We start from the raw sequence: 14,837 nt of genomic DNA on the forward strand, positions 1-14,837 counted from the left end.
CAGTTCCTCTTCTGTCCACGTCGCTGGAATTCTCGACCGCTGGCTCGGAGCGCGCATAGCCGACATATCTGCAAATAGGCTGGGGAGTTTCGACGGGGCCCTAGAAAACCCGCTCGGTTTCTTCGGCCGGTCCGCTTTGACGGAACACCGCAGTGCGTTAGCGCTCTTGAGGGGACGATAACCCAGCGAGTCCAAACCGGCTGCTTTGGAGAGAGTGGGGAGGCTGTCGGGGAGTGGGGGGGGGGGTCAGATTGGAAGCAAACAGATTTTTGCAGCTGCCATTTTTTGCCACTGTTTACATGACCGTGGCTGTATTTATACAAATGCGTCATTTCGGGTTCCCGCACGCGAGCCTCTTGGACAGTTCCTGGACGCGTGTTATTTTAAAAGCCACCGGGGAACCGTATGTTCTGTTGGCTCTGTCCGCGGGCCACCTTTAGGGCGTTCAACCCGCAGTCACCGCAGTCCCAGGCCATCCCCCCCCCCCCCCCCCCCCGCCCGAGACGGGGACCGTCTCACCCTGTCATTCGCTTCGCGTGACCCTCCTTTTCCGACGACGCCAGGCTCGGTTGGGGCCGACTGGGCCAGCGTGGCCGGCTGGGTCAGCGCCCGACGGTAGCGAGGGCACTGGAAACCCGCGAAGGGAAACCCGCCATGACACCGGCGGGGCTTTCCGGTGTTAAAGGCCGCGAAGGGAAAACCGCCTTTTTTCCCCCCCCGACAGCCGTCTGCGGATGATGATTCATGCAAACGGGCCCGGAGAGAACGGCAGTGGGGTGGTCTCTCGTGAGAACGCTGGCAAGTAGCATCCATCACAAGAGCTCCATCATCCCTTACACTTTTCAGTACAGTAAGTGAACAGCTTTGGCCAGATTAGCTTAAATCCAACCGTAACTCCTTGGCAGCATTAAAACAGCTCAGGCTTACGCGCATATTAATTGATATTAAAATTGAACACAAGCTGGACGGCCACTTCTCCTCGCACATCACGTAAATAGGCTCTCCAGTTGTCCTTGGAATGGGCTTTGCTTCACGTGCTCCGGTGTGAGCTGAGCTTGTTCAGTGGCATTGCAGGAGATATCTGCTGGACTAGCTGTAGTACAGCTAAAGATGCTTAAAAGACCCCCTGCCTGCCATTATGCCTTTTAAAGAGAGGGGTTCTGGGGAAATGTCAAATTTTACTACACATGCTAGCATATGCCGTGACCTGGTGACTCATCATGTTTCAGGCATGGTTTTCATCACTTCAAGTTATCATCTCGATTTTCTGTGGACCGTAGCTTTATGCTCTGGTGAATCGTGCTAAGGAGCCATAACTTTAATATCATACAGACAGGATCATAACTGGATGAAATACAAATAAAAACAGGCAGTAAACATGACCTCTTTCTTTTATAGAAACTATCTAATTGTATTTGGTCACTGGCAGGACTGCTCGAGCATTGAGCAACAAGGTGGCTCTGAAAGCAACAGGGTCAATGTGAGTGAGACCGGCAGCCATCTCTTCTGCTTTCGCAGCTACAGTGTGTGAACAGGGAGAAACCATAGAATTCACATGATAGTAAATGATAACAAAAGGTTTGGTTGACAGAGAAAATACACGGTCAGGTTATTTGCAAACTAAAGTTTCTGGTGGCAGTGTCAGGCCTGTCAGTAGATTTAGAGGCGGTATCAGTGATGATGGGTGAGGTCATGTAGGAAGGTGTCGGCCAACAGTTAACAGTATACAACTGAAATACTGTACGCAGTAGATATCAGGAAAATAACTGCTATGTTTAAATATCTTTCCATAGTTTTACATCACTGCCAGTAGTACACGGTTTCCACAAATGCAGGGTTCTAGTGTGTCTCCTTAAGCACAACTTTATTTCTCCTTGTCTAACAAACATCAAATAAGTCTAGCAAATTACACCGTACACATGTTGAGTTTATTGTCTGCTCATAGGAAATTCATAATAAGCCTTTTATTTTTATAGGAACTTCAAAAGGACATCCTAATTCACCACGTGTTCATCACCAGACAATGAACCACTGTGTATGTGTCAAGTAAGCTTCACAAATTCAAAGCCTGCAGTCACATGTTTGTATGATTTAGCATGCTGGGATACCGAGGAAAAAATGACAATATAGCGAATAAAACACTTTTTATAACTTGGGTATAAAGATCAAAGTGAAGGCAGTTAATCGGCTGGTGGGCATTTCCTAATGGATATACAAGGTAGCCAGGCTTCACGTCTATTAGAAGCAGGTGGGGTAAATAGATTTTTAAACTTTAATCACCATCATAATGAGACTGTTCTCCATGGGAATAAAAACGGGCTATAACAAACAGGACATATAAACCAAACGGAAAACTGGGACACAATGGAACTGTTTTTGCCATTATTAGTCTCTACGAAATGTATGACGTATTTGTGCCAAAAAAAAAAAAAAGTTGTAGTCTGAGTGTGTTTAACATTAACACCATCTACAGTTTATACCGTCCACATGTAACGGGCTGTAGCCTAACAGCACACAAAAAACGAAAGGTTAAAGGCATACTATCCAGGATTTTTACCTTGAAAATATTATAAAAATTACCACGCTAAGGCATATCTATGATGCACTGGAAATGTCTCTGTCTTTACGCTCTTCAGCCAAATTTATGTCCCTTTACCTGTATTTGTCATTCTAAAATTTGTTATAGATGATTCTGGGCGTGGTGCTCTTTTCTGTGTGGAGAGGGGTGGGTGTGGCTACAGAGCCTGTGGTTTGGGATGAGATTTCACTGGAGTGTTTGTTGCTAGCTAGCCAGCTGCTGCAACGTCGGAGGCGAAGAAACCCAGACACAGCAAAGCAAAACGGCAAGCCGACAGCGCTTGTTCAAAAACTAGAGTCAACCTGGGAATTGCTTTTCCTTGGTGGAATCAGCTGAAGTTTGAATGAAAAGAGACATGGAGCTGGCGTGTCACCTCTTGCTATCCAGCTAGCTAATTTAGGTCGCTAGATGGCCCTGGTCACTCGAGGTGAGTGAGCAGTGTTGAAGTTGGAGGAGGAGAATTGTTTTGATTGTAAACACAGAACCACAGCAAGGCTAAACAAAGACTACTAGGAAGACTAGTCACTAGGAGTCATGCCTCCTAGTTTGACTTAAGATTACTTTCTGACAAAGGAAAACTCTAAACGCCTGGAACTAGAAACACAAATTAAAAAGTGGCACTGGAATCCACAGGCACACAACCAATAGACAGGGGACTCCAAGACTGTGCAACAACGGAAAGAACTGGACCAACCTAAATGTTCAATTCACAAGCAAACAAGGAACAGGTGGCAACAATAATTATATCATTGCTTCTGGAACCAGCACAGATGAGTGTTTTTCTGCCTTGTAGTGGTGAGCAGGAGCTGTGACAATGCTTTAGATTGTGTGTTTTCATCTTATTACCCTGCAATAGATTGGCGACCTGCCCAGGGTGTATTCCTGCCTCCCCCCAATGCATGCTGGGATAGGCTCAGGTCATGTTATAGTCATATTATTCTGTCTTGTATTACTAGTCCTGACCAAAACCTTACTAGTCCTGACCAAAACCAGCACTAGTACAATCCAATGTTAGTGCAGACCCTGGACCGAATCACTGCACCAAGACAAAAGTGTCTCAGGGGGTTATATGTACCTCAGTGGGTCCACTGTAGGAATATTTTGACAGGAAGCTTTCTCTGGATACTCATGACATGACTGAGGCAACATACCCTGATGAAAATTCCAGTTTGAACCAGCCTACTGGTCAAGCTGGTTTAAACTGTGTTTCAACACTTTTAACTGGTCAACTTTCTGTTCACCAGCTGGACAGCCTATATAGTGAGCCCAAATTTACAAACGGCCAGCACGCATCATCTCATTCACCTGGGAAATGCACAAAAAACAAAGGTCTGCTCATGTGTCATGAATCTCATATTGTGTTTTCACAGGAACAAAAGTAAGAATTAAGATTTAAGAAAAGTTCTGTGAATGAGGCCCAATGTTTTAAATGCATCCTACAACTTTCTTAACTCACAAATAGATGCGCTGACCCATTTTCCCGAGGAGAGAGACCAGATTGTAAACAACCTCAGGGAGGTTTATAATCTTCGCCGTGTTGTGAGTCGTCAGCTACATCAGACGACAGAAAAACACACTGTGGACACCGTCCATCCCGTCTGTCATTCTGTGGGTTTACAAAGTGCTGGATTCAAATGCTGGAAAAGTGTATCATGTGAAACAACGGCAAAATGTTCAAGAACACTAGCAGGCCATATGGCGAATATGAAGGCAATATGAAAACAACGAAAATAATTTCAAATCATAGAAGAAAAAAAAAAAACATACATTTTGAGGATTTTGCAAATGTAAACTGCATAATAATTTCACAAGTTTTGAGAAGTTGACTTATTTATGACATGTGTGCAAATGTTTTGGTGAACAGACTTCAGAATCAGAGCATCACTCAGCCAAGCGTTTTCACCTGATGGGACTGCATGTTTCAACCCTCCAGCAATCTGAGAATAGTTTGCTAAATAAACGTTATTCACAAGGCTCTCATTTACTGAAATTCCAGCCTCATTCACTGGACTGGAAGGTGAAGTGCTTTTGCATTAGTCATTTTCTATTTATTTGATACAGTTATATGTGAAGTTAATTTGAAGGTGGGGTCAAAACATTTCATTTCAAAATGCACTCCCTGTTTTCACAAGTACACTCTAAAAATCAACAGCTCTCTTCAGTTGTGTACACTTGTTCATTCTCTTCACGTTAATGTATGCTGATATTGTTTGGACACCAAACTCAACTTTCAACACTTGAACCCTTGATTGACTTGACTATTTGAGAACAGTCAGAGTCAACAATCTCCATTCAACTCAATTTAAATCCAAAAAAGGTGGCAAGAGGTGGCACGTGACCTTCTGTCAACTAGGATTGACAGAAGGTCACGTGATTCTTTTTAACCCTATTGAATTTTGTGCTTCTGCACCTGGCGCCACCTACAGGTGTGCAGGCAAGGCAGCAAGGAACCACGGCATCACGTTAAGCCGAAGAATAATGTCATTCAGATAACCAATATCTCTAAGGTGAAACACAAACAAGTCGTTTAGTCCACTAAACTTCAAATGGCAATTCAGTTAATGTCGTTTGAGCTTTTGAACTTTCTTCCTGGTGAGTTGATATGAGTGAGTATTTTCATATAAATAATGTGACGTCATTCTTGTTTTAAATCAGATAATAAAGTTGAAACAAGAAATGATTATGTGATTTGATTAACTTTAACAACTTAAATACAACACAACAATGATCAAATTATTAAATTACTTTAACAACGACAATGAAACAATGAAAACATTGTAATAGCACCAACTTTTTCAGTTCAATTTTAGTGGAGTTTACTCATGATTTCAATGATACAGGGAAAGTTGTTGAACTTGCGTGAATTGTTTAACAGTGGAGTAATCTGTTTTCTGTCTGCACTTGTTCAAAGTAATACATTTTAGAGGGAAGGGTTTTTTCTGTAATTCATAGGCAAAATGTGATTCAAAATTGTACCGGTGCACTTTAAGAGGGATTTATACTTGATATAAGCCTCAGTTAAAAAAAAAAAAAAACCTGAGAAAAACCTGAAAAACCTTACTTTAAAACCTGAGAATGCGGAAGGTGGATGAAATCTGACACGCCACGTGAGAGGAAAAAAAATCTTTAATTTGTGGATTTTCGGGCTTATTTCAGACACATTTCACTCTGCCGCCAAACTGAGCGCGTGAACCTTTAAATGCCCCTTGTGTGCGGAGCAGTGATTCCCTCCGCACAAACAGCAGCCTTTGATTACTCACGGTCTGGGCGGGGAGCCACAGCTGGCTCTCCCCCTTTAAGCGCAGCTCGGTCGGCCTACGTGGCACTGAGCACGTGCAGCCTGGCTGGCCGACCAGCTGTTTCTGTTTCATCACGTAAAGCACGTAAGAAGCATTATCTTGAGAGAAAGAACAGGAGTCCGTCCGGCGGTCCAACGGAACGCTATCAATCTCCCAAAATCCAGCGACCTTCTCACATCACATACACCTCACATCTATAATACGGCGGCATTTAAAACTTTTTTTTTTTTTTGCAGTAGCCGAATACTATCTTAGAGAACTTAAAATGTCAGAACTGGGTTCTGCTGAATTGTAAATAACTTCCACATTAAAAAAAAAAAAAAATGAATTGCGGCAGTTTCAATGCGTAAATTTCAAATCACCAGATTTCACAATGGAGCGGGCATGACATCAATCCCTATTAACCATAAAATTTTTATTCAGGTAGTATGACATCCGTGACCGAAATTCTATTGGAGGCTCCGAGAGAAAGCCGCATCGCAGTCATTAGAGGGATTTTTCATCAGCTGAGTATGAATAAGCAGCGCGTAGCAAGTCGTGCATTCATGCGTTCGGCTGCCTGCTCTGACTTTCCATTTATTGTGCCCTCTACAATAGACTCAGGTGCACGGTAAAATGTTCAGTGTTAAATCAACTTTTACCGAGAGCATATGGTCCCTGTTGGACCCAGGTGTACTCTGTCAGAGTTGAATTAACACTGGACATTTTACTGTGCGGATGCTCATTAATCGCAAATGCTGGAAAACTGAAATCACCTGATTCACCTGTACATTCATCAGGTAGTTCACTAGAAAAGACAGAATGCTAATATATGAATATAACACGCTAGAACTTGCTATTTCAGTGTTATAGCCTGCACAAACATACATACAAACATACATTTCACTTTTACTTCGAATAGCAAAGTGAGAGAAACAGGTAAGAGGCAGTCTCCCTTTAGGTACCTTTTCCCCTGTTTAGCCAAGGGGAACAGACAGAGCGTGAAAGGAATTGAAAAATAAGTTGTATTTTTCTTCCGCTCTCGCTGAAAGATTGCATGCTGTACCTCAACCAAGCCTCCCTCTTGGGAAGACGGAGATGGTCTGTTTAACTGATCTGAGGAAAAGCTCCACAGACGGGCGGGGCCAAACTAAATTCTGACAGGTTTTGAGTCACCACTATTGATCTCGTATCGCTACTCACATCCTTTTAATGTCACTGGCACCTTCTGGCTTCAAAGCAGAGGCCCTGTTAGCTGTCCAGGGCTAATCTGGGTACAAGATCCTCATTTCCATGAAAGGGACGTCTCACCTCCTATTCAGGTGTAGCTAACCCTGTAGCATTTTTACAGTTGACCCCCCCCCCCCCATTACATTACATTACATTATCCAGAGCGACTTACACAACTTTTTACATAGCATTTACATTGCATCCCTTTATACAGCCATACAGGTTAAGTACTGTACCTTGCTCAAGGGTACACTGGCAGTGTCCTACTGAGGAATCAAACCTGTGACCTTCAGGTTACAAGCCCAGCTCCTTGCCCATTATGCTACACTGCTGCCCCACTGTAAGCCCAGAACTGTGTTTTCACTCTAGGAAATGTTCAAGGTGGGGGATATCTAACACACCACAACACCGCCATCTGATCACCCACAACTGTGTGATGTGTGTGGACTGTGAAAACTGTTTAAACTGAGTGTCTTGCACTCACAACCTCCATTACACACAAAAAAAGTCAGTAAATATTTAAGGCGTGGTAAAATAACATTATAATTCTCTCTGGGAGTTGCCTTGTTATTTATGATTTATTATTAGGAGACCTGATAGTGGGCCCTCCTTTCATATTTGCTTGCTTTACTCAGACAGGGGAGAAGCGCGAGGTGGGAGCAGGGGGCTGGAGGGGGGGGGGGGTGCACAGAAGGTGCCACAGCAGGGGATTTAAACTTCCAGTAGCGCAGGAGGACAGATACAAGGTTTCAGAGTCAGCCACAAAGGTGGAAAGTCCAGCGGTCAGAAAGTTAAACAGTCCTGCCATGTCTTTCTTACACCCCTTGCACTCAGCTGACTTCTCCTCCACCTCTGCCTCCTCGCTGAACAGCTGTGCCAATTACCAAATGCAGAGGATTGGGACAAAATACTGAGAAGGACTTTTACTTTCTAAACCAGTCACCAGTGTGGCCTTGTTTCAGATTTGAAAAGATTTCTTCAGTAGCCCTGCATAAAGTTATTTGGTAAATTTAAAATATTCCAAACAAGTAGTATTTTCTGTACATGTATTAATGCTTGGCTAAATAACACTGTATTTGTTACTGATGCATTATTAATCTAATGTGTATTCTGATGTGTCACCTATACCAGAACTCATAGTACAGTACAAATTGGCAGTGTAGGTCTGCATGCCTTTTAACATCATAATGGTATGAAAATGTAAATGTTGTGGAAACCAGCCAAATGGCCAGATTCTTAGAAAAGGAAATGTTGGACGAGAAACAAAAATGCGCTGAAATATTTGCAGTATAACAGGAATGATTCCCACAACAAACATATACTATAAGAGGTGTCACCCACCCCTTCCTCCATCTGGATAAAAGATCAAAAAAAATTATACTTTTCCAGCCAGGAAAAAAAAAAAAAAGTCAAATGGCTCAGACGGACTTCGGGGAAAAATAAGTTTTAGGTTTCCAAACGTCTTAAAAGCAAAAACTGACCACGAGAGGGACTGAGGTTTTCATGCGAATTATAGGTTGACGGTGGCACCACTGAGATTTCAGCGGCTTGGGAGCCAATCAGAAGAGGCGCTCTCACGAAAGCCGTTGTGAGCCATTTTGGACAATCGGGAGAGGATAAGGAAAAAAAAACAAAGAAAAAGTTTGTATAAATAGGGTGGAATGTGGGAAGAGAATTCCGCTGAAAGGTTCTGGCATGATGACACATAAATCAAATGGGTTGGGGCGGTAGTCGTTCAGCTGGAAGGAAGTCTGTTGAGGGCGCCGTAGAGACGAACACCTCATCGTCTGCAAAGCAGAGAGGTGGTAATTTTCTGTACTTGCACTGATTTAGCCCCCATAAGAGGGAAAATTTGCTCATTTACTTCCCATGATGCAACCTGCTCTGTAGCGCTCCATCCAACGTTCGCCTGGGTGTCGTTAAGCTCTTCTTGCAAAGTTTGCTGCATACCAAACTAGACATCCCAGGAAAAAAAATGACAGCATTAAAATATGCAGATTAAAAAATAAAAGTTTTTATACTGATCAGGATTTTTATTTAAATTAAATGTTCCCCATGCTTTTGCAGTACTGTGTGTTCCACTTCTAACCTTTAAATGTTAAAAGTGGAACAAAAATGCAGTTTCATTAATTTTATAAGTGCATCCACAGTATGGAGTATTTTCCATAATTTTTTTTTTTTTTTTACATTTTTAAATACCAAGGAGTAAAAAAATGTGCGGATAACTTTTAACGATTCAGTCCAGACCCTGATGCTACTGTGTTCATAAAGTACCTCCTCTCCGCAGTTGAAGCATAAGTGCCATGTTTTTCATGCCAATACTGAGTTCACATTCAGATTAAATGCTTGCAGTAGCATCAGTAAAATGTGATGCCTAAGATGAAACACGCCAGTCGACTCCTACCTCACCAGACAGCGATTCGCCGTCGACTGATCGTCTGTAGTGTGTGGTGCTATTCACATTGCACTGTGCAAACCCGGCAGTTCCCTTCTTGTTTCCGGGGTGAGCCCTGATGTATTAAAACCTTTTGATTTTTACTGCCTTCGAGGGGGATCTGTCAGCCCCCCTGATAGATTACTTATTACACTAATATACAACCCTTGCCCCCTGGCATCCTTCACAGTCAGCGTGTTGACCAACAGAGAAATTAATGGACCAAAACTGACAGATTAATTAACTTAATTAACTTCACCACACAAGGTAAACTAAGATCTGCTCTGTAACATTATTATGACCCGGGGGGAGGGGGCAAGGGGGGGGGGGGGGGGGTAATGGAGTATAATACAAAAGATTTATATGATTGATATCATTCTGTGATACCGAATGGCACAGTTTGCATTCCGTTAGCATCTTGCAGGATAACAAGAGCAGCAGCAATGACTGCGTGCCCCGGAAAGGCTAAGACTGCTTGGAGACGTAGGAAGCTGTGCGAAGCGGCAATGGAGACTATTAAAATTAGTTAATCGCAATTTATATGCCATCGCTGCTGAAGATTCACACAGACAGGAAGTAGCTAAAGAAGTACAAAAAAATATTTCTGGGGTATTGTGAGTGACACAGACGTCTGGGTTTATATATAATTTTAAGATCAGTTCCAAGATGACACTCCCGGAGATTCGCCCAGGTCAATTCACAATGTGCAATCTCCAGCTCAGCGGCAGGTATGAACGGTCTCGAAGGTGAGATTACAGCAGGTGGCTTTGTTCCAGCATCGCTGAAAGACTGGGAACGGTGTCGGGAACAGTAAGGGAGGAAAAGACACTGTTGGCTGCGGTGATAAAAGCTTGTATAAAGTGTGTTAGTCACACACTTTATACTTCTTTCACTTAGTTTTTTTACAAGTATGATAAACCTCTGCAAAGATTTCAACACACTTTCATTTTTGACCACCCCCCCCCGCCAAAAGAAAGAAAATGAACAACATTATTGACAAAAAGTGTTTGAGTGTGAGCAGCAGCTCTGATTGTATAATTGTTGTATAATTGCTATTGTGTAGTTTCGTAAAGTTGCTATTGTATAGGTTTGTAAACGTTGAAAAACAATACAATAGAAACTTTTAGATTTTTTTCAATCTAGTTCTTTTGGCTTCATTGAGTTTACACTGCCCCCTGTTGGTTAACCGTACCCCTATCCTGCAGCAATTTCAATATAAAACTCCTGGTTGAATATTACATATGTGTGGTGTATGTGTATATTTTATGTGGCTTTTTTATGGGAACATTGCAGCATTTAGCTGAGTACTGACTGAACCAGCCCATGTACTGTGGTCTATATGTTTTTTTAAGTTATCGGTAAGCTGGTTATTTCTGTGGGAGCCTAGCTGAAGATGTTTAAAGTATTGCAGCAAAGATGAAGACTCTTATTTCACATGACTCTTAAGCACAACATTTTGGCTTAAATACTGCCTCATGAAAATCCTTCAAATATATTCCTTAAATGACTACAAACCTGCTCAGAATTCAGGAGTGCAGGCTGTAACATCCACACACACGCGCACGCACACACATGCACGCATGCACACATACATGCGTATAAACACACATATTGACATACTGTACACACACACATGTACATACACACACACACACACATACAGAAGATATTAAGACAACATGAATATGAAACAGATGATAAACCCACGGGAGGTTAAAGATTATGAAAGTTTATCAGCTGGCCATCTCCTGTCGGTAGGAGATTCTCACCCCTCACCCTCACCTCACCCTCACCCCCCACCCCCCCCCTCCCCCCCGCCCTCCTCTGCTGCATGATGCTATCTTCAGGGAACCTCTGCACTCCAACGACAAACTGCCAAGTTTTCTCGTTTTTATCGCCAGATCTGGCCATTGCGACAGGCAGCCCTCCCACATTACACTAAATAAATCCGGGAAAGGGCTGACCCGAACTTCAAATGATGATGATGATGATGATGAGATTATCTTCATTTGAGTCTGCAGTGACTGCCCTGGGGTGTATTGCTTGCCCTTTGTGCTTCTGTATCAACTAATCACAACCGTTAAACTCGCAAAAAAAGTTCCAGTGATCACGAGCGCTTGGATAAAAATGATTCAAAACCTAATTGAGAGGCAGATTAATCAGTTTCCCCTCCATTTTAGCAGCCGTTTGTGAAAAATTGCAGTTGCCTTGATTGGAAAATCAATTTTATTTCATGGAGGAAAAAAAGAGAATTATTGTGTGGACAGCTGAGCCTTGGTGATGTCAGTTTTACTTATCGTCATTTAAAAGACAAGAGATGACATTCCCTTCTCTCCGTGAAAACAGCAAGGTTTTTAATTGCTGGCGCGAGAACAGATGGGACGGAGTTTGTACGATTCTTCTTTATGACGCGACACTTGTAGCCAACGTGCCAGGCTTTTGGCTTGTTCTCTAATTGGACGCTCGTGCCGATATGGGTGGGGCCTGGGGAGGAAATATGTAGTTCTAATACTAGTTCTCTCAAATGTACACTGAATTAAGGCTCTGAAATTCTAACATTAACAAATTCAGATCCTATGAATGCATATCTTTTGAAGATTCAAGAAAAATACTGCCTTCATAAATATTTCAATGTTTTTCCCTCACAAAAAGGGCAGTATATGAAATGAATTCCTATATATACAAATATACAACAAAATATAGCATATATTTAGACTTTTTTCAATATATTGCAATATGTTCCATTTCTGTGAAGTTTCATTAAGAGTTTCACATTAGAACATGCATTTTAAGAATCCCATTCAACCCATGTCCTATTCCTAAAACCCCATATTTAGGCAACAGAACATTCCTATGTGACCTGGGTCACATATGTATCTGTAATACTTTGATTCATTAAATGAAAACACCCTTCCAGATCCCTGAGAATTTTCAGTTAAACATATTTCAATAACAAACGCACAATCATGAGAGAATCACGGAGGATATTGGTGAAAATTGATGGTTCTCTAAAAATAGTCAGTACACCACCAAAGTTTTACAGACGTCGAGTAGTGCACTAGCAATTTTCACAGTATAATTAGTTAAACTTCATCAAGTGAAATGTACCATTAAGAATAAAGTACCATGATCAATCAAAGTAGCGTCATGATATTCCAAAGCATTGGTCTCGGCGTGAGCGGAGAAGTAGAACACACAAGCACTCCGCTCTTGGACCGTACCTGCCTGGGCAGGGCTCTGTTTGTATTGGTCCTTTACGGAAATTACAGTTTCTCTTAAAGAATGCTGATTATGGCAGGAGTTAAATCCAGTACATTTCCACAAAATGATGACATTTTGTCCTCCATTTTTATTGTTATATTTATTGTTGCTATGATTGTCGTTTTTGTTTTTTGTTACTTTTTGCTTGTCATAATAAATGAAGACTGGACCCAAGCGCTGACAAATTACAAGTCAAAACAACATAAATAATGCATTTTATACCCTTCCACTGAACAGTAATTAAGAATCCAAATGAAGGCCCAGAACCAAGCCATACGCAAGAGGCGGTCCTCGCCCGTCTTACCCGATTAAAAGATCCAGAGCATGTGTCACGATGAAATAACATCCAGTGCTGTGGTGCTCCACGGGGTGATGCTCAATGTTACACCAGAGTTGCACGATTTCTTTCCCAACGGGATACAGTCAAGGTATAAATTTATAATAAATCTTCAATATTCCTTCACACGGAACACAGCAGTAAAATCAGAAAAGGGCAACGCAGTGAGCTTATCTTTATGTAAAACGAGCCGAGCTTCCCAAAATTAAAAACGGAGCAAACGAATACGTTTACGAGCCAAAAGGCGTGGCGTTAATGAGAATGACACGCGAGTTTTGTTGACCGCAATGCATTCCAGTATTCTCGAGTAGGGCCTAGTTCAAAGCCTAGCCACAATGCAGTTCACCCGTGACACTGATTTATGCGTTTGCTTCTCTGTAACAGGGAAGTAAATCTGGCCGAGATAAGTGAATCAATGTGAAGGACAAAGACCTTTTTAGTTACAGACTCCTGCCCTTGTCCCTTCACTCTGAGTTAATGGTTTTCTCTGGTGTCTTCCTTCCTCAGAGTTGTTTTAGAATGGATATGAAAGAAGTTTATACTGAGAATAAATATGCCTCTAACTTTCATGTGTTTGTGTGCGTGCATGTGTGCCTGTCTGTCTGGGTGTATCGTATGCAAGTAATTTCGTTTTCCAAAAAGAAATCTCTCCAATTTATAAGTACTCCTGTTTTTAGGACTGTGGGAAGGACAACGCTCTTGGTTCCATTGAAGGCCCAAATGCAGAAGAGATGAAAACTGAGCTTTACGGTCTCTCTCTCACACACACACACACTCTCACACACACACACACACACACACACACACTCTCACACACACACACACAGTTGCACGCACGCACTCACACGCACACGCACACACCAGCCGTGGGTTTCTTGTCAGAAGGAGGATGCTAATGTCGAACAGGAAGTTGTACCTACCTGCCCCCCCGACCAAGGCCCCGAGACACAGCTGCGTATAGATCTTTCCGGAAAGCTGGTGCGTGTGTGTGTGGTCTGGAGAACACGCTTCCAGCCATCTGGCATCGCCAAATTAATCGTTCTCACATGGCAACTGCCCTTCATGTAAATAATGTAATACACGGAATGTAAATAACGCACAGGAAGGAGCACGCGTTTTACAACTTACTGCATGTCCCACAGCACTGGTCCGGACCCGAATCGGTGGTTTAAGAGCAGCATGCTTCTCCTGTACCTGTAAAAGCAGCACGGCCCCCACTTTGGTACGCTTAATACACTCGTTAAGTATGCATGCTGACACCTCAGATTTTTATAGGGCGGTCAGATTCTGGGCTACTACCTCTGAACCATGAAACATTTAACTGCTCAGAACTATTAAGAAAGATTATGTTGCCTTAAAGGTTATAGATGGGACAAAATGACTAATTCCCAAGAAGACTGAACAAAAATCACACATCAGTGGTGCTTCGTGCCTCGTAACACCTTCAATGTCCTTTAAATCGTTCTATGAAAAAAAAAAAAAAAAATCGTAAATAATTAAAATTTAAGAAAAAGCATTTGGTTGCATGTACCCAGCAAAAATGCCCGTGCAGCACCATTTATTATTCTGTCTAGACAATTAATTTAATTATATAATTATGTCATTATTAATCTACTCAGAAGGCCTATTTAAAGCTTCAGTCAGATATATAATGCATGATGGCCGGAAGGTATATTCACCAGGTGGGCCCCGCTGCTTGCAGACAGACCCCTTAAAACC

General features: G+C 42.3%; 1 protein-coding gene across 1 annotated transcript in view; it reads right to left on the bottom strand.

Moving 5' to 3' along the window:
• Window positions 1-13,420, bottom strand: part of LOC135233562 (protein-lysine 6-oxidase) — a 29,803-nt gene extending 16,383 nt beyond the window's left edge. The window contains exon 1 of the mRNA XM_064297238.1: window positions 13,086-13,420. The gene's annotated coding sequence lies outside the window, so the exon portion shown is untranslated. The remainder of the gene's footprint in view (window positions 1-13,085) is intronic.
• Between the last annotated feature and the right edge of the window lie 1,417 nt (window positions 13,421-14,837).

Source organism: Anguilla rostrata, chromosome 10, assembly GCF_018555375.3.
Source record: "Anguilla rostrata isolate EN2019 chromosome 10, ASM1855537v3, whole genome shotgun sequence".
Classification (NCBI taxonomy): domain Eukaryota; kingdom Metazoa; phylum Chordata; class Actinopteri; order Anguilliformes; family Anguillidae; genus Anguilla; species Anguilla rostrata.